The sequence below is a fragment of the Pleurodeles waltl genome, chromosome 12 (genome assembly GCF_031143425.1).
Source record: "Pleurodeles waltl isolate 20211129_DDA chromosome 12, aPleWal1.hap1.20221129, whole genome shotgun sequence".
NCBI classification, from domain to species: Eukaryota; Metazoa; Chordata; class Amphibia; order Caudata; family Salamandridae; genus Pleurodeles; species Pleurodeles waltl.
This window is the reverse complement of record NC_090451.1, coordinates 154,742,604-154,765,608: the sequence shown is the minus strand read 5'-3', so window position 1 is coordinate 154,765,608 and position 23,005 is coordinate 154,742,604.

The window sequence follows — 23,005 nt, the reverse complement described above, 5'->3', positions numbered from 1 at the left end:
AATAGGAGGTTGGTAGGGTACTTGGTTCAATGTAGAAGAGGACTCAGATGAGAATGCTCCTTCAACAAGTCTGGAAAGCTCTCCAATGGTAGAATTATCTGACACAAATGATACAGATTCCACAGTGGTTTTGTCAGAAGTTCCTGAAAACACAGTGGATCAAAACATTTCTCTTTGTCCCCACCAGACAAATAATGCAATAGTATCCTTCTGTATAAGACTTCTGTTAAGTTTAAAAAACTGCTTGCATGGGTCAGTGGGTCACTCTTTTGGAGAAAGAAAGACAGCTTCCACAAGCCACAGTGCCATTGCACAGAACAACAAGATGTGAAACAGCAGGTGTTCTCAAGAATTGTATTGCTAACATCTGGTGGAAAAAGCTGAAATGGCCTGCATCCAAGACTACAAGTATGGAACAAGATGTTTTGCTATGGACTGCGACAAATCAACATGAGTTAAGATGAGCTCCCATTAATACTAGACAGGACAGGGACAAATCAACATGAGTTAAGATGAGCCCCCATCAAAACTAAAAAGGTGTAATCTGATTGGGAGAGCAAAGAATGTTATAAGCAACTATAGTCTGAGTACGCAGTTGATGGCCAAACAATTATTATTGACCAATATCTTGTGATGCCTATCTCTGACAAGGCCACAATCCAACGTTCACTACAACACTTTATTTCTAAGATCAGGGAGTGATCACCTCCAAATGGCTACAGCATTCATAGAGTGTACTGTCAAATATTCAGGGATGAGTCTAATATTAGTTATCCTGGAGGAAGGTGGTTGTGAGTATTAAATGTGAGATGTTGGATGCTGCGGGAAGAGTATCCTGCTGAGGATATTATGGTGGCAGGTTCAAAATCAAAGATGAACAATGAGGTCAATGGTTAGGTTGCATCTGCACCACAATTAAGGCTCAGGGTATAGCCACCTCCCAAGCACCTCTAATAATACCTTAATATTAAGGCTTGCTAATCATTATTTTGTATTGTCTCTGCTGAATGAGCCCTCAACTTGATAAACTGATTGTAGGGGTACACATCTCATGCAGTGATAAAGAGCAGCAAAATTAGTAGGAGACAGGCCATAGAGGCCTTTGTGCGACAAGATGATCAGGTATTGTCCATAATAGGTGGTGGCCTGACACTGGGTGAACTTAACATTTTTGTCCACCGTATAGATTTAGGTGGTAAACTACAGATTTTCTGATAGCACTACCAGCTACCCATCATTGAGGGACATACTCACACTTTTTACGAGGTTGACAGCCAAGACTTTAGTCTTTTTTATTAATCAGCTGTTGTCTTTATGCAGAGACATATCTTGATTTGGACTTTTTTTCAAGGTTCTTTGTACTTGCTTCATACTCCAATCTGACAGCTGCTTGCTGAGTGAGTGGAATTAGTTGCTTTCCTGAAATCGTCATTCTAGGGGTAGACCAAGTCACAATGAATTCTTGTTTCCTGAGGTGAAATCTGCCTCTCAAAGAGCTTTAGGTGGTTGTATGATGTCTGTTTTACAGCTGGAAAAGTGTCTTTTAAACTGTTAATACAAAATATTGGATTTGTTGTCTGACGAAGACCTCCAAGATCAAGTGCTCTGATGTGCTGTGAACACATAGGCCCTCATAACGAACATAGCAGTCCAGATCGCCACATAATAAACGTGGCAGAACCTCCACTTTTGTAACTCCACCACCGCCAGGCTTCTGCCATCAGGCAGCCTGGGGATTACGGAGTTACATATCCGACAGGGCAGCGCTGCGAGCAGCGCTGCCCGCGGTATAATGTTTCAGGTTCCACCAGCCTTTCTCTGGCGGTTTAACCCTCGGGCCCCCCATACACAACCCCGTCTCACATTTCACTGGCCAATTTACGGGAGTGAAATGCGTGACGGGTGCTGCTGCATGAGCCGCACTGCTACATTGCGCCGGCTCCAAATGGAGCTAGTGCCAATGTTCAGGCCCTGCATTCAGCTGGGCTGGCTGGCAGAAACACTGTTTCTGCCCGCCGGCCCACTGAATGTTCATCAAGTGGCCGGCGGGGGGTTCTGCGCACTGGTGGTCTTTTGTTGACCGCCAGCGCCAAACTCGTGGGTTTTCCCACCCAGTTCATAATGACCACCATAGTACGTACTTACGAACTTGATATGTTTTGAAGCCAGGGCCAAAGCCATAAGAGACCTGGCAAAGCTCGGCACTCCCATACTAATGCTTGGACCCTCTAAACAGGTAGAAGTCACGACTGGCAGGTCAATAGAATCCTTTCAAAACATAAGCTTAGATCACATTGACAGTACCCTCACCTCTGAATAGGTTCAGCGTGACAGCTAAAATAACAAACCTGCTGTGCACTGATAAACAAACTGTTATTTCACAACTTTGTTTTCAAGTTATCCTTCCTAGAACACTCAGCACTTGTGAGCAATTTTTAAGATTGTGTAGGGCCTTATGATACAAAGTACCACAGAGCACAATATTGTGTGTATTATAATAGAGAGGACTCAGAAACATGTATTGTCCCTTTATGACATGGATCATTCTGGCACAAGTTGTGCACCTGCACAATAAAACAGGGACCTCCCTCATTTGTACTGGGAGCGTTCCCATGAACATGAGAAACCGTTTGCCATAACCCTGTGCCCATGCTGTATTAGACATGTGTGTGCAATGGCAACTATCATCAACTACACTGACTGCACGCAACATAGAAGGTGGCACACAGACAAAAGTGCAGACTCCCAATCAGAGTGGGGAATGAGGGACCTATGGACATTCACTGCCCCCTGAGTCTGGGTCTCCGTTTGCATTGAAAGGCAGACTGGTAGCATCAAACAGCTGGTCTGCCTTTCACTAATGTGTAGAACACAGTGCAGGAACAAACTCATCTGCACTCTCAACTGTTCATTTGTTGTAAAAAGATGCAATGTCACAGTCTGCACCCAGTGCCCTTCTGTTGCCACCTCCACTGAGGTTCTGGGGTGCCCCAGAGCAGACAATTGACCTACAGAATGCACCATACTAGATAAGGAGACTGCAGGGTGTGTGCCATCTGAGACCTGTGAACAGTGACTGTGAGGGCATAGTTCACCCCAAAACGTCTAAGCCCCCACCCCAGAAATCTATCATGACCATGTTGGCAGCCACACCAACACAGGCAGACCCAATTTACCAACTAGAAAGCACACTGGAGAAACACACAGGAATGTTTGACACACTTTTGCAAACTATACAGGACTCCAAGAATGCAATGGAGGCTCAATTGGGGGGCAATACATGTTGAAACCGGATTACTGCAGACGGACCATGCCAATCTTGTGGAACCCTTGGATGAAAATATGAGTCCTCCCTAACATCAATCAAGCCATTGATGGTGACCATCCAAGAATGACTGAAGAACTTGCATGTGGAGGTGCAGACCCTCAAGGTGAGAGCAGAGGATGCAGGTGGGTGCTCTTGCCGCAATAACATCCATTTCCTGGGTTTCATTGAGGCCGATGAGGGCCCGAACACTGAACTCTTTTTGGAAGACTGGCTAACGCACATGGTCCTAGATGCTAGGGTCCCAAAATTATTCTCCATTGAAAGGGCACACAGGATCCCAGACCATACCCCCCACCCGGTGGACCACTGTTTTTGATCATTGAGAGCCTACTCAACTTTCGAGGCAGGGATCTGTTATTGCAGATGTTCAGAGTTAAGGGCCCTTGGACCTTCAATGGAATAATATAATGGAGCACCCAGACTAAACGGTAGAGGTCCAGAAGAGGTGCAGAACCTTTGGGTTGATCAAGGCACAGCTCCATACCCTGTGAGTATTCTATGCCTTGCTGTTCCCAGCCCATCTAAGGGTGGTTGATGCTTACACAACCTATTTCTTCACATCCCCATAGGAGACCTGGGTGTGGCTCCATTCTTAGGGTATACAAGAATAGCCAGAGGCAAATGGAGATGACTTATGGGATTGGTTAGATGGACGACATAAGCTCCGTCGCTAACCACACAAGTCGAAATCCAGCCCATCTGAGGAGCAAGCTGCCCTGGAACAAGCACAGGTGGTGGCAGAGGCCTCTACTCACAATGTCAACAGATTTCAAGTACTAGCCCCTGACACTGACTTAGACTTGTAACTTTAAGCCCCCAGCTCAGATGCCTCCGAGAAGGGCTCGCTGATCATGGTGGCGGGCTCTCCCCAACAAGGAGAAGTCGGACTCATGAGGCACCAAAGGTGGTGAGATCTTCTGACACTGATGGGAATGCTGCTTCCCCTAATGGGTTGACCAGGCTGTTTGGGGTGCCGCGCAGCTGGCGAGACAGGGACTAATGATCATGCACTCCATGCCTGGGCCTGAAAGTGGCATTAAGTAGGATGGTTGCCTTGTTACCCACTGAGCATGGCCCATCCCCACCAGAGACTTCCGCACAGATATGGTTTTGTTGCAAGTTTATGATATAAGCCAGTTGTACCTTTGGGGTTGCTGTGGCACGATGATGGAGGGTGTTCAAGTCTGGGATAGGGGAGTTGCCTTTCAGTTATGTTAAGCTGTTTTTCTTTTCTATCTGAGGTGGGGTGGTGATGAAGAGAGGCTGAGGGCACAAGGGGTGAGGGGGGAGCAATGCTGGGGACAGAGGCTCTGGGATGGTATGTACACAATCAAGGGCTCAACTTTGACACCTTATCCAGGAATATCCAGGGCAGGGCCACCCCATGGATGCACAGAATATACGAATATCTTAGGTGCAGCCACATAGACTTTGCATGCCTCCAGGAAATGCACCTCACTAAGTGGGAGCTTCAGAAGGTCAGCAAATAGTGGAATGGGCAGACATTCGAGGCTGGATTCTCATCATATGCAAAAGGGGTCCTGATGTGGGTAGCACCAGGGCTGCTCTTCATGAAACAAGGGTCCTGGCTGATGGGAGGGCCATTTTGTGATCTTGAAGGGGATCTTAGACGGGAGCCACTTCTCAATGATGTCTCTCTATGCGCCTAACACTCTTCAGGGTGAGTTTTAGCACCATCTTTGCTACTTGATCCCAGCGCTTCAGGGTTGTGGGGAGAGGATTTCAACTGTGTACATGATACAGATCTTGATCGTTTGGTACCTCCCCACCCAGGCACACAGGGCATACAGGCAATGAAACACTTTGAACAGTGGGCTAGGATGTCCCACTTATATGATATGTGGCATCTGTGGCAGCCCGGGGGAATGGAAAATTCATACTAGGCCCCAGGCCTCCAGGCTCATAAGCGATTAGATTATTTTTTCTGTAACTCCAACTGCTGACCCCTGATACACAACTCTGAATACTTGGACAAGACAATATATGATCATAGCCCGCTTAAAGTTATGGTTCAGTAGGGTGGGATTTGTGCAACTATACCGACCTGGAGGCTTAGGACAGATGCTCTGCATGACAAGACGTATAGAGAGGCCACCTTTCACAATATTTTGCAGAGAATGATAATACAGGGGGCTCCTGTGGTCTGGAATGCCATGAAAGTGGTCATGAGGGGAGAGAGTATCAGCACTTCCTGGTAGGTTAAAGTATCTCACTTGCACCATCACAGACTTAGAGGCACATCTGAGGAAGATGGAGCTCGAGGCGGTGATGGAGCCTGACACTTGACCATGTTTAGCAGACTTTCATCACCAATACCACGAGGAGGTGAAGCGGCGATGTGATCCAGATTATAAAGCCCCAAACAAGGGGTAGTAGTGGTATTGCTGATCAAACCACCTCAAAACATCTAGTAATAAGCGGGTAAGTAAATATTCAACCAATGGATTTGGATGCCGCTGCTTGGTATATTATGCCCTACTACCAAAAGGCATAGCAGTGTAGCTGACACAGATACACTGTAATAACATAAAAGAGACAAATATCACAGCACTTCACAGTAAGTGCACACTTGTTATAAATCCTCTAAATTCAAAGTTTGTGGAAAACATGTCAAATTCAATTCTTCTGTTAGCACGTACAAGCATCAGTTCTTTGCAAGATCATATGCTATAACATCGACAGCCAACATGTGTTTCATCACACTCATGACTTTTTCAAGGCAAAGGTAACAAACATTTACTCAATTGAAGTAATACTGGAGATATGGGTATACTGGACTGCCTACTCACACCAGGGGGACCGACTAGAGGAATGCATGTGTAGTCAAGTTAGTCTGTATTAGATTTATGCATCCCCGATAGGCAAGGGTCGCTTTTGCACCACAGCTGCCTATATAGGGTGTGCCAGCTACGAGGGCACTGCTTGAGATCTACGAATGTGTTCCAAGGTAGGAGGTGGAAATAACAAAGATGGGTGATCTTTACAGTGATGGCACCATCCTCACTTTCCAGGGAATGCAGGTCCTCCATGGGCTTAGTGTTGGCCACTTTCTGGAACACAGTGCATTAGTGTTGGCACTTGAAAACACATGGGCAGTGGGACAGACTGATCTCACATTTCACCAGGACCTACAGTGCCTCTTAACACGGGGGTTGGGCTGCAGGGCGATATTGGTGCTCTATCCAGCATACAGGTGGGAAATACGGAATATTCATTTCATGAAAAGTTCAAATGGGATGACTGTCTGGGCGTGGAATTGACCTCTAAACAGTGGGCAATGACCTTGGAGCAGGTAAAGCACGTCTCATGTAATGCATCACTGAAATTTACGCAGTTTAATTTTTGACATCAGACTTATCTTACACCACATTGCCTACACAGGATGTTTCAAAGAAAATCACTAGCTGGTCCGCGATGTGGTAATGCCATGTTCCTGCACATGGTCTGGGAGTGTCTCCAGTTGGCAAGTACCTGGGTACAGGTGATAGAACATATATCAGTGATGAAAGATGTACAATTGCCACCTGACCCACTCCTATGTTCCTTGGGATCATGAAGCACACTAAAAGAAACAAACACTTTCTGAAATTAATAGACCCCAGACCATGAGGCTTGTCACAGTGAGGTTGCTATGAGATCAGGGGGACATGACAAGGGATTTAGCCTTCGCAACGTTTGGATGACTTGACATATTTGGTCGGCTCCTGCAGTGCTTCCCTCCCTGTTTTGGGGCACTTACCTAAACTCAAGGACAGCAAGCTAGGGTAAATAGTGACTGGTGGCCTGTTATGGATGTCAATATGGTGGGTAATTCACACTAATAAAAGGATGTAACTGGATGGGTACAGTACATGTGTGGTGTGTTTACCTTAGGAGCAAGGTAGCAAAGGCTATCAGCACTCACTGTAGTTTAGATTTTTTGGCATTAAGTATGCCCTAATGTTAGACCTGACAGCCTTAGGGTGGTCACCCCTAACTTTTTGCCTGCCTCCCTCCACTTTTTGGACACTGTTTTTGCTGGTTTTTAGACTCTGTGCACTTTACCACTGCTAACCAGTGCTAAAGTGCATACACTCTCTCCCTTTAAACATGGTAACATTGGATCATACCCAATTGGACTATTTAATTTACTTATAAGTCCCTAGTAGCGTGCACTATATGTGACCAAGGCCTGTAGATTAAATGCTATTAGTGGGCCTGCAGCACTGGTTATGCCACCCACTTAAGTAGCCACTTAACCTTGTCTCAGGCCTGCCATTGCAAGGCCCTTGTGTGTAGTTCCACTGCCAATTTTACTTGGCATTTAAAAGTATTTGCAAAGCCTAAAACTCCCCTTTTTCTACATATAAGACACCCCTAAGGTATGCCCTAGGTAACCCATAGGGCAGGGTGCTGTGTAGGCAAAAGGCAGGACATGTACCATGTAGTTTACATGTCCTTGTAGTGTAAAACTCCCAAAATCGTTTTTACACTGCTGTGAGGCCTGCTCCCTTCATAGGCTAATATTGGGGCTGCCCTCATACATTGTTTTAGTGGTAGCTGCTGGTCTGAAAGGAGTAGGAAGGTCATATTTAGTATGGCCAGAATGGTGATATAAAATCCTGCTGACTGGTGAAGTTGGATTTAATATTACTATTTTAGAAATGCCACTTTTAGAAAGTGAGCATTTCTCTGCACTTAAATCTTTCTGTGCCTTACAATCCACGTCTGGCTGGGTTTAGTTGACAGCTCTTTGTGCATTCACTCAGAAACACCCCAAACACAGGATACTCAGCCTCACTTGCATACATCTGCATTTTGAATGGGTCTTCCTGGGCTGGCAGGGTGGAGGGCCTCCTCTCACACAAAGGACAACCACACCTCCTACTGGGACCCTGGCAGACAGGATTAAACTGAAAGGGGATGTGGTGCACTTCTAAGCCACTCTTTGAAGTCTCCCCCACTTCAAAGGCACATTTGGGTATATAAACAGGGCCTCTGCCCCTTCCAACTCAGACAATTCCTGGAGAAGATAACTGGAACCAGGACTTGCATCCTGCCAATAAAAACTGCCTGGCTGCCCAAAGGACTCACCTGACTGCTTTCTGTGAAGGACTGCTGCCTTGCTGCTCTCTGGCTGTGGTGAAGAAGTGCTCTCCAAGGGCTTGGATTGAGCTTGCCTCCTGTTCCCTGAAGTCTCAGGACCAAAAAGACTTCTCTCTTGCAACTGGACTCCTTGTGCAGTGAAAATTCAACACAAAGTTTGCTAAAAACCATGCACAGCCTGCCCCGCAATGAGAAATTCACCGCACACCGAACCGGAACGACGCAGCGTCACTTCGCAAGGAGAAGATTGACGTGTGCCTGTGTTGTGACCGGAACTTCGGCGCACAGCCCACCGGATCGACGCACAGCCGACCTGGGACGACACAGCCCGACTTCCAGAGGGGAAATCGACGCAGCACCTGCCGTGCGGAAGAAACTTTCACGCAACGCCCACTGGAACGGCGCAGCGCTGGTGACTTCGCTCCGCAAGCCCAGGATTCCACGCACAGACCCCGGGCGCCTGAAAACCCTGCAACCCGAAGAGGATCCACGACCGAGTGCCAGAAATCGACGCACGGCCGTCCCTGCGTGGAAACTAAACAACGCATCAATGTGTGCGGCCCGAGAAATCGATGCACACCCCTTTGTTTCCACGCTTCTCTTCCCTGCAGCCCTTTGCAGAATTTTTTCACTAGCTGGAGTGCCCTGGGGTGCTGTAACAAAGGAGGTGAGCCTTTGCTTGCGATGCGTCGATTTCACTCACAAGCGAGACCTTGCGTTGTTTCTCCTTTCGTCGGGTCGGGCATGTCGTTTCTTCTCTCCGCAGGAGAGCGATGTTTCGATCTGGTCAGCACTCTCGGGTCCGGGCAGGCTTACATTGTTTTTACACACCCAGCGGTGTTTGCGTCGGAAAATCCAGCCACACAATGATCTGAAAACCACGCAGCGCGGGTTGCAATCTCACAAGCCTCCGTCAGTGATGCTGCGTGTCATTTCTCCACCTCCGTGCATCGATTCTTTGGTCGTGTTACAGACGAGCTTTGATTTTCAGCCCCGAAGCCGGCGGCGTGTCGATTTCCCAGCCACAGATCAGAGTTGCATCGATATTGTCCCCGCACGGCGTTCTATGTGTGGATTTCTTCCTCTTAGGCTGTCAGCTTCTCCTTTCAGGGTCCCAGGAACTGGATGGGCACCACAGGGCAGAGTAGGAGTCTCTCTAGAGACTCCAGGTGCTGGCAGAGAGAAGTCTTTGCTGTCCCTGAGACTTCAAACAACAGGAGGCAAGCTCTAAGTTATGCCCTTGGAGATCTCCACAAGAGAGAATGCACACAAAGGGGGTCATTCTGACCCCGGCGGCCAGGGTCGGCGGGAGCACCGCCGACAGACCGGCGGTGCCCCGCAGGGCATTCTCCCGCCGGTTTTCCGCTGCCCCTGTGAATCCTCAATGGCGGCGGAGCAATGGCATGGGCACTGCAGGGGCCCCCGTAAGAGGGCCCCACTTTGTATTTCAGTGTCTGCTTTGCAGACACTGAAATACGCGACGAGTGCCACTGCACCCGTCGCACCTTCCCACTACGCCGGCTCAATTCTGAGCCGGCGTCATCGTGGGAAGGTTGATTTGCCCTGGGCTGGCGGGCGGCCTTTTGGCGGTCGCCCGCCAGCCCAGGGCAAATCCCAAAATACCCTCAGCGGTCTTTCGACCGCGGAGCGGTATTTTGGTGGGGGAAGTCTGGCGGGCGGCCTCCGCCGCCCGCCAGACTTAGAATCACCCCCAAAGTCCAGTCTTTGCCCTCTTACTCTGGCAGAAGCAGCAACTGCAGGATAGCTCCACAAAGCCCAGTCATAGGCAGGGCAGCTCTTCTTCCTCAGCTTTTCAGCTCTTCTCCAGGCAGAGGTTCCTCTTTATTTCCAGAAGTGTTCTAAAGTTTGTGGTTTTGGGTGCCCTGCTAATACCTAATTTCTCCTTTGAAGAAGGCCTACTTCAAAGCAAAGTCTCTCTTGAATGTGAAATCCTACCTTGCCCAGGCCAGGCCCCAGACACTCACCAGGGGGTTTGAGACTGCATTGTGTGAGGGCAGGGACAGCCCTTTCAGGTGTGAGTGACCACTTCTCCCCTCCCTCCGAGCACAGATGGCTCATCAGGAAATGCAGACTACACCCCAGCTCCCTTTGTGTCACTGTCTAGTGTGAGGTGCAACCAGCCCAGCTGTCAAACTGACCCAGACAGGGAATCCACAAACAGGCAGAGTCACAGAAATGGTATAAACAAGAAAATGCTCACTTCCTAAAAGTGGCATTTTCAAACACACAATCTTAAAATCAACTTTACTAAAAGATGTATTTTTTAATTGTGAGCTCAGAGACCCCAAACCCCACATGTCCATCTGCTCCCAAAGGGAATCTACACTTTAATCAGATTTAAAGGTAGCCCCCATGTTAACCTATGAGAGGGACAGGCCTTGCAACAGTGAAAAATGAATTTAGCAATATTTAACTTTTAGGACATATAAAACACATTACTACATGTCCTACCTTAACCAGACAGTTCACCCTGCACTGGGGGCTACCTAGGGCCTATCTTAGGGGTGTCTTACAAGTAAGAAAAGGGAACGTTTAGGTCCTGGCAAGTGGGTGCACTTGCCAAGTCGAATTTACAGTTAAAACTGCACACACAGACACTGCAGTGGCAGGTCTGAGACATGATCACAGAGCTACGTATGTGGGCGGCACAACCAGTGCTGCAGGCCCACTTGTAGCATTTGATTTACAGGCCCTGGGCACCTCTTGTGCACTGCACTAGGGACTTACTAATAAATAAAATATGCCAATCATGGATAAACCAATTACATACACATTTTGTAAAGGAGCACTTGCACTTTAGCACTGGTTAGCAGTGATAAAGTGCCCAGAGTAACAAAAACAGCAAAATCAGAGTCCGGCATACATCACAACTTGGGAAACAGAGGCAAAAAGTTAAGGGAGACCACGCCAAGGATGAAAAGTCCATATTGCTGGAGCAGAGGTCTCATGTTGTTCCATTCTTTCCTTGAGGGACCTTTTTTTAACGTGGATTGCTGAGCGTTATGGTAAAGTATCACTTGCAGTTCACGCCCTATATAATAAAAACAGGAGGGTAAATACCAGAAAACAAAACGTGAACAAAATAAAAAAAAAAAATTGCAGAACGCCTCGCATAAGGCAGCTAGAGAGCTCTTCTGAAGTGCCTAATTGTTGAGATTACACAAATGTTCTTTTTCACTATTGTCAGTGAGCACCTAACAGTTTGTAGAGGTCAGACCCCAATGTCACACATGCATCAGAGGCCGGGTCGCAGCCCCTGAGATGGGTGGTCCCATAAGGGGTTGTAAGGTGTCTTCAATAGCATACACCACTAGGTAACAGTTCTAGAGATGACTGCTCAGGGGCCTCTCCAGGAGCACAACAGTCTATTTGTCTTCACCTGCCTTCATTGATCGTCTTTTGGGCATTAGTTGTGTGCTACTTACCTGCTGATGCCAAAAAACTGCAGCTCAAGCTCTTAAAAATGTGATATGCCTGTAACAATTAGTGTACTTCTGATGCGTTCAGTACCAGATATGCGTCACAGAATCCACGTCAGTAATACTCACTGAATTAACCCCTGTATGCAAGAGAGGTGGAATAGATATGTCATCATCTGTTGTTTTTACATTTGTCACTCCAAGTGGGAAGGGTATGCCCAGACATGGGTCCTGCGCTTGCTATGCCACCAGATTCAAGCTAGCCTGGCTGGTTAAGGGTGATATCCTCAAACCGGTCCCAGGGTGCTTGTTTCTGGTCCAGGAAGGACCATGTCTGGCAATTCGGGCTGGACTGTTCCCATGGGGAACAGGGTCAAGACTGATTTGCATTTGGCTTGGTGCAAACCTGAATGGCATGGCAAACAAAGAAACTGATGGATTTAACCAAGATCTGTGACAGGGGGGCGAATGTTTGATTTGTTCTGCATTCCGTCCATCATCTGCTGTTTTGGGATTTGAAGCAGTGGCCTTCCTGTTACACACAGTTCTCTTTCAATGTATTATTCCAAGACCTTGGCAGAGCTCACACAGTTCCACAGAGTTTCCAAAAAAACTAGCAAGGTTTCGTGTAACTCCACAAATGGGCAGAATTAATGCATGCCTGCCCATTTGCACTGCTTTCATATCCCAGTAGCATGTTCGCACTGCAAAATGAGTGTGAACGGCACCATGTGGTCGCATGTGTGCACCCATTTTGTTTACTTGCTTTTCTCAGTTCTGTGCACGGTGCTGGGCCTGGTTTTCAGTTATTCTAAATCTTTGCAATCCTCCTCCCATCCTACTTACCCACTCCTCTTTTACCTTTATTTCATTAGTTTGTGTCTTTGTGCTTGTGAATTTTATATTTTTGTCTTTGTTTTTTAAAAAATTCCCTGACTTTTTTGTATTTTTTTGGTTTTCTGTTTCCTTCATTAGTTCTTCATTTCTTCTTGTATTAATTCCTTCCTTTTCCAATTTCTTCTTTTTTTCCCACCCAGCGGCATGGCAAAGAATGGCAAGATGGGGAGTGGAAGCACCACTACGGCCACTAGTTGCACATCCTTGCGGTCACTGGTGCCACCTAAGGATGTAGCCATGTGTCATTTTTTCAGCAGCAGGGTTGGCTGCACTAGTTTTTATGTGCAGCGACACTTCCTCCCCATGCTGGCTGCAGGCCTGGGAGTGTTGGCTGCTCTGGGGAAAGGTGCACTGATGTGTGCGCTGGAGGACTGGGGTGAAGCGCACCCGGCAGCAGTTGGCACACCACTGGCACTGATAGGGGTCTCTCTCGCCCCCACTTCCCCTTCCCAGGGGCCTCCCCTACCCTCCCCCTCCCTCTCCTGCCCCCGCACATTTTCACACCCACACGTGCACACACATACACACATACATATCCACACACCACAACACACACCAACATACTCTGCCGCACTCATAAATTCACAGCACACAACATACATGTACACTCACATTCAAGCATTCACGCACTCATTCAACACGACTCACACCCATATGCACGCAGTCCTGAACAGACACCCTCCACACAACACCCCCCCCCACACACACAACACCCTCACACACACACCCAACACCCCCGCCCCCTCACTTGTTTTGCTGGCAGCAGCACCACCTTACCGCCGCCCGCCGCTCGGCACCATGACTGTCGGCGGTATTCCTCCAGCCTTATGGCGGAATTCCGTCTATGGTTATAATGCAGGTGGGTGGCTGGTAGCCACAGGGACGATATGTCAGCGGCCGTCACTGTGGCGGTAGGCGGCAGTTACCGCCATTGTCTTAATGAGGGCCTATGTGCTGTGGGAGCTGGTGAGTTGGGCCGTTGGATGGCATGCCTCGAAGCCCAACTGCAATAAGAACTGCAGACCCTAATTAAACACACTTTCTTCTGAGCCCTTTTTTATTTTTTTGTTTTGGTGGAAGGGACTTTTGTTGGTAATGGAGAGGGTGGGAATTGGCAAGAGCAATTCATTTTGAACTTCGTTTTGGACTTTTTGTTGGATGTTTACTTTGGACATTGGTTGGGGGGATATTGTTTGGGGAGAGGGGTGGGCCTGTTGTGGGTGGAGATGGTGAGTTTTGCATCTTGTGTTGTTAAGTAGAGGTGGGTCGAACTCACAGATTTTTACTCCGTGGAATTCTGTGCAGTTAATTAAAGTCTCATTGAGATTCTGCTGAGTTCCGCCCATCCTTCTTCATGCTGGTCAGGCCCAGATCAGCCCCTTTTCTCTTCTCAGCATGTCCCTTTGTCCTGGGACCAATTGCCTTGAAATAACACCTTGGCGTGTTTACACAGCAAAGTGCAACAATGACAACTTCCTTTGACGTCTGATGAGCAAACTGGGATGATGGGCGAGACCTGCCTTCCTATTGCGGCTGAGGGCAATCATTTCCATGATGAGATGTGGTAAGGGTGGTACAAGGAGAAGTTATCTGTGCTGGGCGGTGGTACTGCATGCTGTCCATGAAACCTCATTGTGACCTCTGTGGGAACCTGGTATGGACAGCAATGCTGAGACAGGGCTAGGAAGGATTTTACTTTTGGAGATTTTCATCTTCATCTTAGAGCAATTGTGGTGGTCTAGCGGCTAAGCTGATGGGATTCAAAACCCCAAGAGCTCTGCTAAAATGCATGCCTTTGAGGATAGTCAAATGCCATGCGAGAGGGAGGCTTAATTTAGCCACAGAGAGGTCACAACCTTTCTGTAAAGGTCAGGGTTGGAGACAAGGAGCTTGGTTTAGGGAGAGCAGGGGTTGTTGGGCATGTGTAAGACAGCAGAACTCAAGGGTTTGCACACATGATAGGGTGCTCCGCAGACAGCACACTATGTAAGCTGAGCAATGTACCCATTGCATGATTCTAGGGTTGACACTTCTTGAGTTCCTTTAATTCGGAAAAGTCCCAGCAGGTGGGGTATGCGTGGTGCGTTAAACCCGGAATGAGACCTGTGAGGTGAACTTTCAGTAAATCAGGCTCCTTTGTTTCACCCTGAGAGGGAAAGAAGAAAGTGTTGCAGAGAGAGGGCCCCCCTACCGAGTCACAGATACCAGAGATCGGGGAATTCAGAGGAGGCAATGGGGTGCATTTGCCGCCCACCTAGACATAAATACCACAAGGAGGGATTCCAGGGAGTGGAAGGAGCACGTTTACCAACCTCCACCCATGCCATTCTAGAGTTCTGGACAGGCCTGCAACTTCACACGCACCACATCTAGGGATCACAGTAGAAAAGCATCACATCCTCTCCCTACCTTGAGATTAAGGTGAATGGTTAGGCTGGGGACATCTTTACGTGACATCCCTTACTTGTGAATTTAGGTTGATTTTTTTAAGTTCGCTATGCATGGTGGTATATTTTCCCAGTTGTTCAGGTGACGGAATGCCTGGATTGTACACAGTAGTGTTGTTCAGTAGGCATTGTCATGGCTGTCTGTCAGCTGTGTGTGTGTGTGATAGGGTCAGTTACTGCATACTAGCTCTGTTCGCTGACGCTGCCCTTAATGTATTAATTATGAAGGGATGAAGCGCAGAACTGTGGAGAGGGGAAAGGGTGCTGTGTCTGACCAAGTTACCACCCGGTGGTCTGACGTGGTGTTTTTGATAATGCAGTGCTAAAACAAGAAATACGTGATAGATCTATCCAGGCACTTCTCTGAGTTATGAAGCACCCACCTACCCAAACACCTGCTACCTTTCCAATGAGGGCAGATGCAGTTGCAAAATGATGATGAGAGTATTAAAGTCAAGTCGAGTAAATCGGAGATCGATGAAGTTTGCTGGTCCAATTGATACCTCCTCTGGCTCCTTTTTTGTTAAAATGTTGAACATACAAAAGAGATTTCCAAGCAATCCTAGCTGAAACATTTGCGAGTGTGCTAGCCCTCTCTCTGCTCATGCCCTTCCAGGCATATTACTATTTTTTTGCATTCTGGAGCATTTAATTTTAGGTTTAGCTTGTACCAGAATGTAAAAAAAAGTAACACATAAAAAACTGAAAAACAAGATTGAATAAATTACTCGCGTCCTGAAATCTGCCATGTAAACCATTTCGGTAATACCATTCCCTTTAAAATCAATCTAACGTTGCACCTGCACCACAAGAATCCAAAGGCAGTTTGAGGAAAGCAAAAACTAGATCCGGTCTGTCCTTAAAGTGCCATGTGTGTAACAGGCAGAGGTTTAGAAACGCTGGCTGTGTAACAGATGCTGGGGCTTTGAACCTGGATGCGAGTATGGGGTTGTCCAGATGTAGTGCCACATATATAAATTTCCTTTAACAGTGCCTCGCCTTCAGCACATCCAACCCTGCTCTTTGTAGAAAGAGGAAAAAAGAGAACTCTGGAACCCAGTGTGCCAAATCACTCGCTGGCCGCCTTTGAAATGTCACCTACCAGTTTCCTCTTTGCACCCTGGGTAAGAGAGAAGTTGAGGTGCCCCTGGGGAGCCGTAGCTAATTGATTTAAACTGCGGCTGCACCTAATAATAAATAGCCCAAGAGATGCGCCAGCACTGAGAGCAGTCAGATGCCCGTGCCACATCTCTGCAGTCATCCCCAGAGGCCCAAAGAGGAGACCAGCCTAAGAACATCTTTTCTTCATTTGTCTAGTTAACTTCTGTGAAACATGCTTCCCAGAATCGACCATCCCAGGAGACGCACTCCCTCTCAGCTGCGAGCTTGAAGAAGGGATTTTCTCCCACCCCGAGGGCAGGAGGTGGGGTGTTCATTGTTTCGGTTTTTGTTTAGAATACACGCTCTTCAGGACCCTTCCCCAATTGTTTGTCGGTTGCACTGGTCCAGGAGCAGTCACTGCTCATTAATTAGTACCGGATTTTTTTAGTAATTCTGTGTTACAAGAGTAACGCGGAATAACTAAGTTCCTCCAATTCAGCCACCAGAACAAAAATTCCACTCACCCTTATTGTTGAGTAAAGACAAACATTATTCTATCATACTGTTAGACCTGTCAGATCTTGGCGTGGTTTCCCCTGTCTTTGCTTCTGACCTCTTGTTTTTGATCCTGTGCTGAATTTAGTTTTTGCTGGCTTTAGGACTCTGGGCACTTTACCACTGCTAACCAATGCTAAAGTGCAAGTGCTCCCTGTCTAAATTGTATTGGTGATTGCTGTATTTATGATTGGTCTCCTTGATTTACAAATATGTCCCTAGTAAAGTGCACTATGTCTGTCCAGGGTAGTCCAATACTACTAGTGGCCCTGCAGCACTGATTGTGCCACCCACATGAGTAGCCCTGTAAATATGCCTCAGACCTGCCACGCAGTGTCTATGTGTGCAGTTGTAAACTGCCATTTCGATCTGGCAAGTGCATCCACTTGCCAGGTCCAAACCTTCCATTTTACTACATGTCAGCCACCCCTAAAGTAGGCCCAAGGCAGCCCTATGGTCAAGGTGCAGTGTATTTCAGTATATGTAAAAGTTAGGGCATGCACTGGTGTACTTTACATGTTCTGATAGTGAAATAAACTTGTTTTTCATCATTGTAAGGCCTATCTCTCTCATAGGGTAACATGGTTATTTGCCTTGAAATATCTTTTAAGTGTAGTTTCCCATTGGGAATAGAGAGAGATTTGGAGTTTGGGGTCTCTGAACTCACAATTTAAAAATATACATTTTTGTGACGTTGATTTTGGATCTGTGAGTTTGAAAATGCACTTTTAGAAAGTGGACATTTTCTTACTTAACCATTCTGTGCCACTACCTGTCTGCAGATACACGTCTGACATTGGATGATAATTGGGCCATTTGTGCATTCACTCTAGACAGTCACACAAAGGGAGCTGAGGTGTGCACTGTATTTCTTGATGGGTCTTCCTGAGCTAGAGTGTTGGGAGGAACTGACACTCACACCTCCATAGGGCTGTGCCTCTCTTCACACAGAGAAGTCCCCAACCCCCTGGAGTGTGTCTGGGATGAGGGCAGGGAAGGGCAGGGTCTTGTGCACTACAAAGACTTCTATTTAAAGTTTGCCCACTTCAAAGACAGAAATGAGTATAAGTACTGGATCTCTGACACCACATAGTTGGAAACCTTCTGTACTGAGGAAATTCTGCCAGGAAGAAGAGCCGAATGCTGTAGGAGGGACTGACACTCTGCCTGTTTCTTTGTTTTACTGACCTGCTGCTTGCTGCATCTGTCCTGGGAGTGAAAGGACTGCACTTGGCTTTCTACATCCTCCCTCCAAATGTTCCCCAAGGGCTTGGACTGAGCTTGCCTCCTGTTAAGTCTCACGGACATCAAAGACTTTATCTGCCAGTGTCTTGGCTCTTCTGCTGAGAGTCCTAATTTGCAAAGTGGTGCAAACTCCAGTCCCTGGGCCCTTGAAAGTGCAAGCTGGTGATCTGAATGTGCCACGCCAGAAGAATTCATGCAGCACCTATCTCGCAGCTGAAAAATCAACACACCGCCTGTCTACTAGCTGCAGAATCAGCGCAGCACCCTTTTTCAACACGGTCCCATCCACACAGCGCACCTAGATTTTCCACTCATCATCACTGGGTGCCAATTTGTCATCGACCCTGCACCGCAGTAAAGAACTGAGGCTTCATGCCCAGAAATCTAATCTAAGCCTTTTCTGCGAGGAGAGAATCAGCTCATCGGCTCCCCTGCCAATGAGGAACCAACGCATCATCTCACCTGTGAGGAAAGAATTGATGCATCACCTCCCCTGCGCAGTAAAGAACTGACACATCACTTTGCTTTTCCTGCACCTCACGTCCCCTGTGGCCCACATCGTCTTGACGCATCCACAGTACTTTGTGCTAATGAACCACATCTGTTGATTTCTATGGGTTAAGACTTGCTTAAACTTTTGAAAAGAGATATTGTGATTTGTGTATGTTGAATTCTTGTCATTTTGTTCTTGTTTTACTCAGATCAATAGTGGCTATTTTTCTAAACTGATGTGAAGTCCCTTTGACATATTTTCATTGTGTTACTGTGTTTGGGTACAAACACTTTACACATTGCCTCTCAGATAAGTCTGATTGCTCATGCCAAGCTACCAAGGGGGTGAGCAGGGGTTATCTTAGCTGTGTGACTCTCTCACCCTGACTAGAGTGAGGGTCCCTATTTGGGCAGGGGCAAACCACTGCCAACTAGAGACCCTATTTCCAATATATACTTTATGTCTCAAGCAGTTTTTTGTGTATTTTACCTTTGCGTTGCTCTGCTGTCTTTTCGTGCACCCTGTTTTGTTACTCCACTTCTCAAAGTGTATACCAGTTAGTTATAGTTAGTTATACCCTTGTCCTACTACCCCTCTACCTATTTTGACCATTTAGGGGGTATACTGCCAATGCCTATATTGCCTACAACAACATAGATAAACAATTACTTATCTGCAGTAGAAAGTAGTTACTTACTAACTAAACTAGTTCATTTCACTCCATAGTTCTCTTTTATGAATAGATAAAGCCATGGTTGCTACCTCTCTCAATCTTCCAAAACCTTACAGGAGACTTTCCCAAGGTGTCTTGTTTGCTGTGGTAGTAGAAAGCTGACAGGGAAGGAAGTACAATTGAGGTCCCACTCCCACCTAGGAGAGCTCCAACTGTAGGATGATTCAAAAGGACTATCCATCACAGGCAACTAAATTGAAAGAAAACACAGACTTTGTGGGTTATATATTTAAATGATAGCTTTACAAAGACTGAGACGAGACTGCTACCACCATGACAAAACAAAGAAATACCTGAGATTATAACAAAAACTAGCAATAGTAACATCTTCTAAGCATTGGGGAGCATAGAATTTAATTGAAATTAAAGTTTCGAAATCATTGAGTCATGAAAAGTGGACCCAAAGTCTGAGTGGACCAGGGTAAGCATTAAGGTAACACAAGGCATGAATGATGATGTTGACGAATGAAGTTCTTCTACATCTAAAATATGGATCCCTTTTATGCGTAGGTAGGTGAGTAGGGCTTGTGAGGGCTATTGCTTGGGTAATAGAAGATCCTGCAGTGAGTTGGTGTTGCATTTACCACATTCGCCACACCAAGTGTGTGATCCATTTATGGTGTCAATTCAGTCATGAGTCAATAAATTGCATAGCCCGAGGGAAGAGGGGTAGGGGTTTGATAAATGGATAGGAAGATGAAATTGGGGACAAGCGTGACAAAGACAAGCACTACACAACATAACAACAATATTCATCAGGTCAATGAGCAGCACATCATCATCAAAGTGTTTTGGAAGGAAAAGAAGGAATGAGTATGAAACAATTCAGTTACATGCATTCCAAACAGTCCTTCAGCCCTAGGGTCCCAAATTATTATTAGATATCTAAATGTCCTGTCATCTAGATTTGAGAAATACAAATTATGGATGAGTGAAGTGAACCCACCCAGTTCTAAAAATTATGATTGTTAAAAAAATACAGTTCTGTATTGCCAAATTGAGTGGTGCATCTGCATTCTTCTCAGAATGTCTGTCAATCTTGGATACCTGGCTGAACCGGTCCGGTAAGGTAAGCAGGCATGTTATGGACCTTTTGCCTTTTGTGCAGGAGAAGAGAAGGGCTGCAGGTGGTACAATAGAAATTATATTGTAGATTAAAGGAGAAGGACAGAAGATGAGCTTCATGAGGAGTGCGCCAAGAAGACTCAGAGTCAGAGCTAGAGCATAGGCTGTTGAAATCATTCATGTATGATCAATTAACTGAGAAGTGAGAGCAATTTACAACCAATCACCGATAAGTAGCTGCATGTACCGGTCTGATAAATCTCACAACTGTCATAACATTTAGCCGAGTGAAAGCCTAATGCTATGATGTGGCATCACAAGTCTGTCTCCAGTTATAAGCAACAGCCCCACCAACCACGTAAAATAAACTTCCCATTTGGGCCAGCAGTGCATCACACACACTCAGCAGCATTTCTCAACTCAATGCACCTCTCTCCAGTCCACAGAGCTTAATAGGCCTCAGAGTCATCATCATCATGGTTTCTCTTTGAAATCAATAACTTTATTTTTTTGGCTCTAGGGGTAGTTCTGACCAGGGTATTTCCATATTCCTCCTGACTCCAAAGAATGATTAACAAATCAGTACAACTCTTTTCCGAGCCATGCTAGATAGACCTGTAGTGCACAGCTGTTGAAGAACACGTAGAGGAACAGAGTTGGAGTATTTTGTGTAGATTAGTGTTTGTTAACTAAAGTGTCTGGTCTAGTTTCTAAAGAACCAGAAAAAAAAGTAAACCCTGCAAGTAAATTTCGCTAAGTGTGAAAGGGCCAATGACCTTCAGGAGAAATGATCACCCATCAAGGCCCCAAACGTTGCAAGTCATCAATATCAAGTTTACAAATTAGTTGAATTCTCTGTCTCAGTGTCTGCCACCACATAGTTCATCAATCATTACTCACAATCACTCAATAATGTATCATCACACATTAGTACAATAGTTACTTCTTCTAATCTAAGCATGGTGGTAGGTACACAATTGTATCTCCTCTTTGCTACAAGCAACACATTGACATTTAGCAATCTTGTAACTCTAACGATCTTCTGGGGCAGCCCTGCTAGGTGATGAAAAAATGGAGGATAGGCATAAGAGGGAGGCAGGCATTATTTTGAAAGTCCAGAAAGGAATGGGGAGGCTTCTCCTCTGCACACTATTCCAACTCTAATCCGTCCAAACATGTGCCTGAAAATGGTCGGGCTACGTAACTCACACACAAATATAACGTTCCACTAGATGTGTACATTTTTTTCATTTTGGCAAGGAAGTTTGACGATAAATAAATAACTCAGACTCAGGTGAATTTGCCCAGAAGTTGATCATCTAACTCACTAGAGTCTCACCAGTCACCCTCCTCCCCATGTGGTATTTAAAGAACAGTGTAATTGAGTGATATGAAGTGTTGGTTTGTTTTAATCATAGTCAATTTCTCCACAGTTTGAGGCAAGAGACTGGTTCTTCTCACTGTGATAACTAAGCCAGCAGTATTGAACACACACTTAGCAGACACAGCAGACAAGCCAGATACTTTATTGCCAGCCTGCTGAGCGCTGGCCATTGGTACATCTTCCAATATCAATACAAAAATTGGTTTTGATCCATGTAGACCTCTTTTGGGTAATACAGATACTCCTGGAACATCCTCTGAATGGTTATTGGTGCTGCCACTTGCTTGGTCTCTTTTGCCTTCACCTCTGCACTGGACTAAGGACCTGCCTCTTGAAACCAATCTAATGCAGATTTTGGGGGCAATTCTTCTGTTGCTGTTGAGCTTAGGTTGGGGTGGTGCCATTGATGTAGGTGTGCTTCTCCCAGCTTACTAGTTGGAGGACGGTGTGACAGGCACATGTTTCCTGAAAAGGTTTTAGGGCATCACACCAGTGGTGGAAATCTGCTCCTTCTCCTCCTTGCTGCCCACTTTCTTGGCAGCACCTTTCTTTGGGGGCCATCTTCAAGCTCTGTGAGTTGGCAGTGGCACTTAGTTGCACAAGCAGAAGAGATTGGAGGACTCATGTGGCTTCTGTGTGGCAGTACCCTGTGAGTCTTGTGCCCGTAAAAGCAAACAAGCAAGAAAAGTATTTAGTGAAACATGGCATTTTTGCAGTTTTCTTTCAATTATTCATAGTACAGACAATATACGTTAATGTGGTTAGTGTATCCATTCAAGTCAAACCACACCCCCATAACATATTATTTCATTTTCACACAGGACAACAATATGCAGATGTAACTTTTTTTTAGGTGCATGCAAGGTGAGAAACCGGTCACAGGCAAGGGAGTCCAAGTGAAAATTAATCCTTAAAAAATAAATACAGATGTGCGCATTAGGCAGGCAGGGAGCTTCAGCATAAAATGGAATAGCTATTAAAAAATGAATGCTGCTGTGTGTGCTGCTGTGTGCCTATGGCAGGCAGGGGCTCCAGTGTAAGTGAATAATGACTATCCTTAAAAGGAATGCTGGTGCACGCCTATGGCAGGCAGGGGATGGATGAAGGGAACTATTTTTAAAAAAGTTAAAAAAAACATTTTTAAAACATTTAAAAAATAAATAAAATATTCAAAAATAAATAAGAATGTAAAACTAAATAAAAAGCAAATT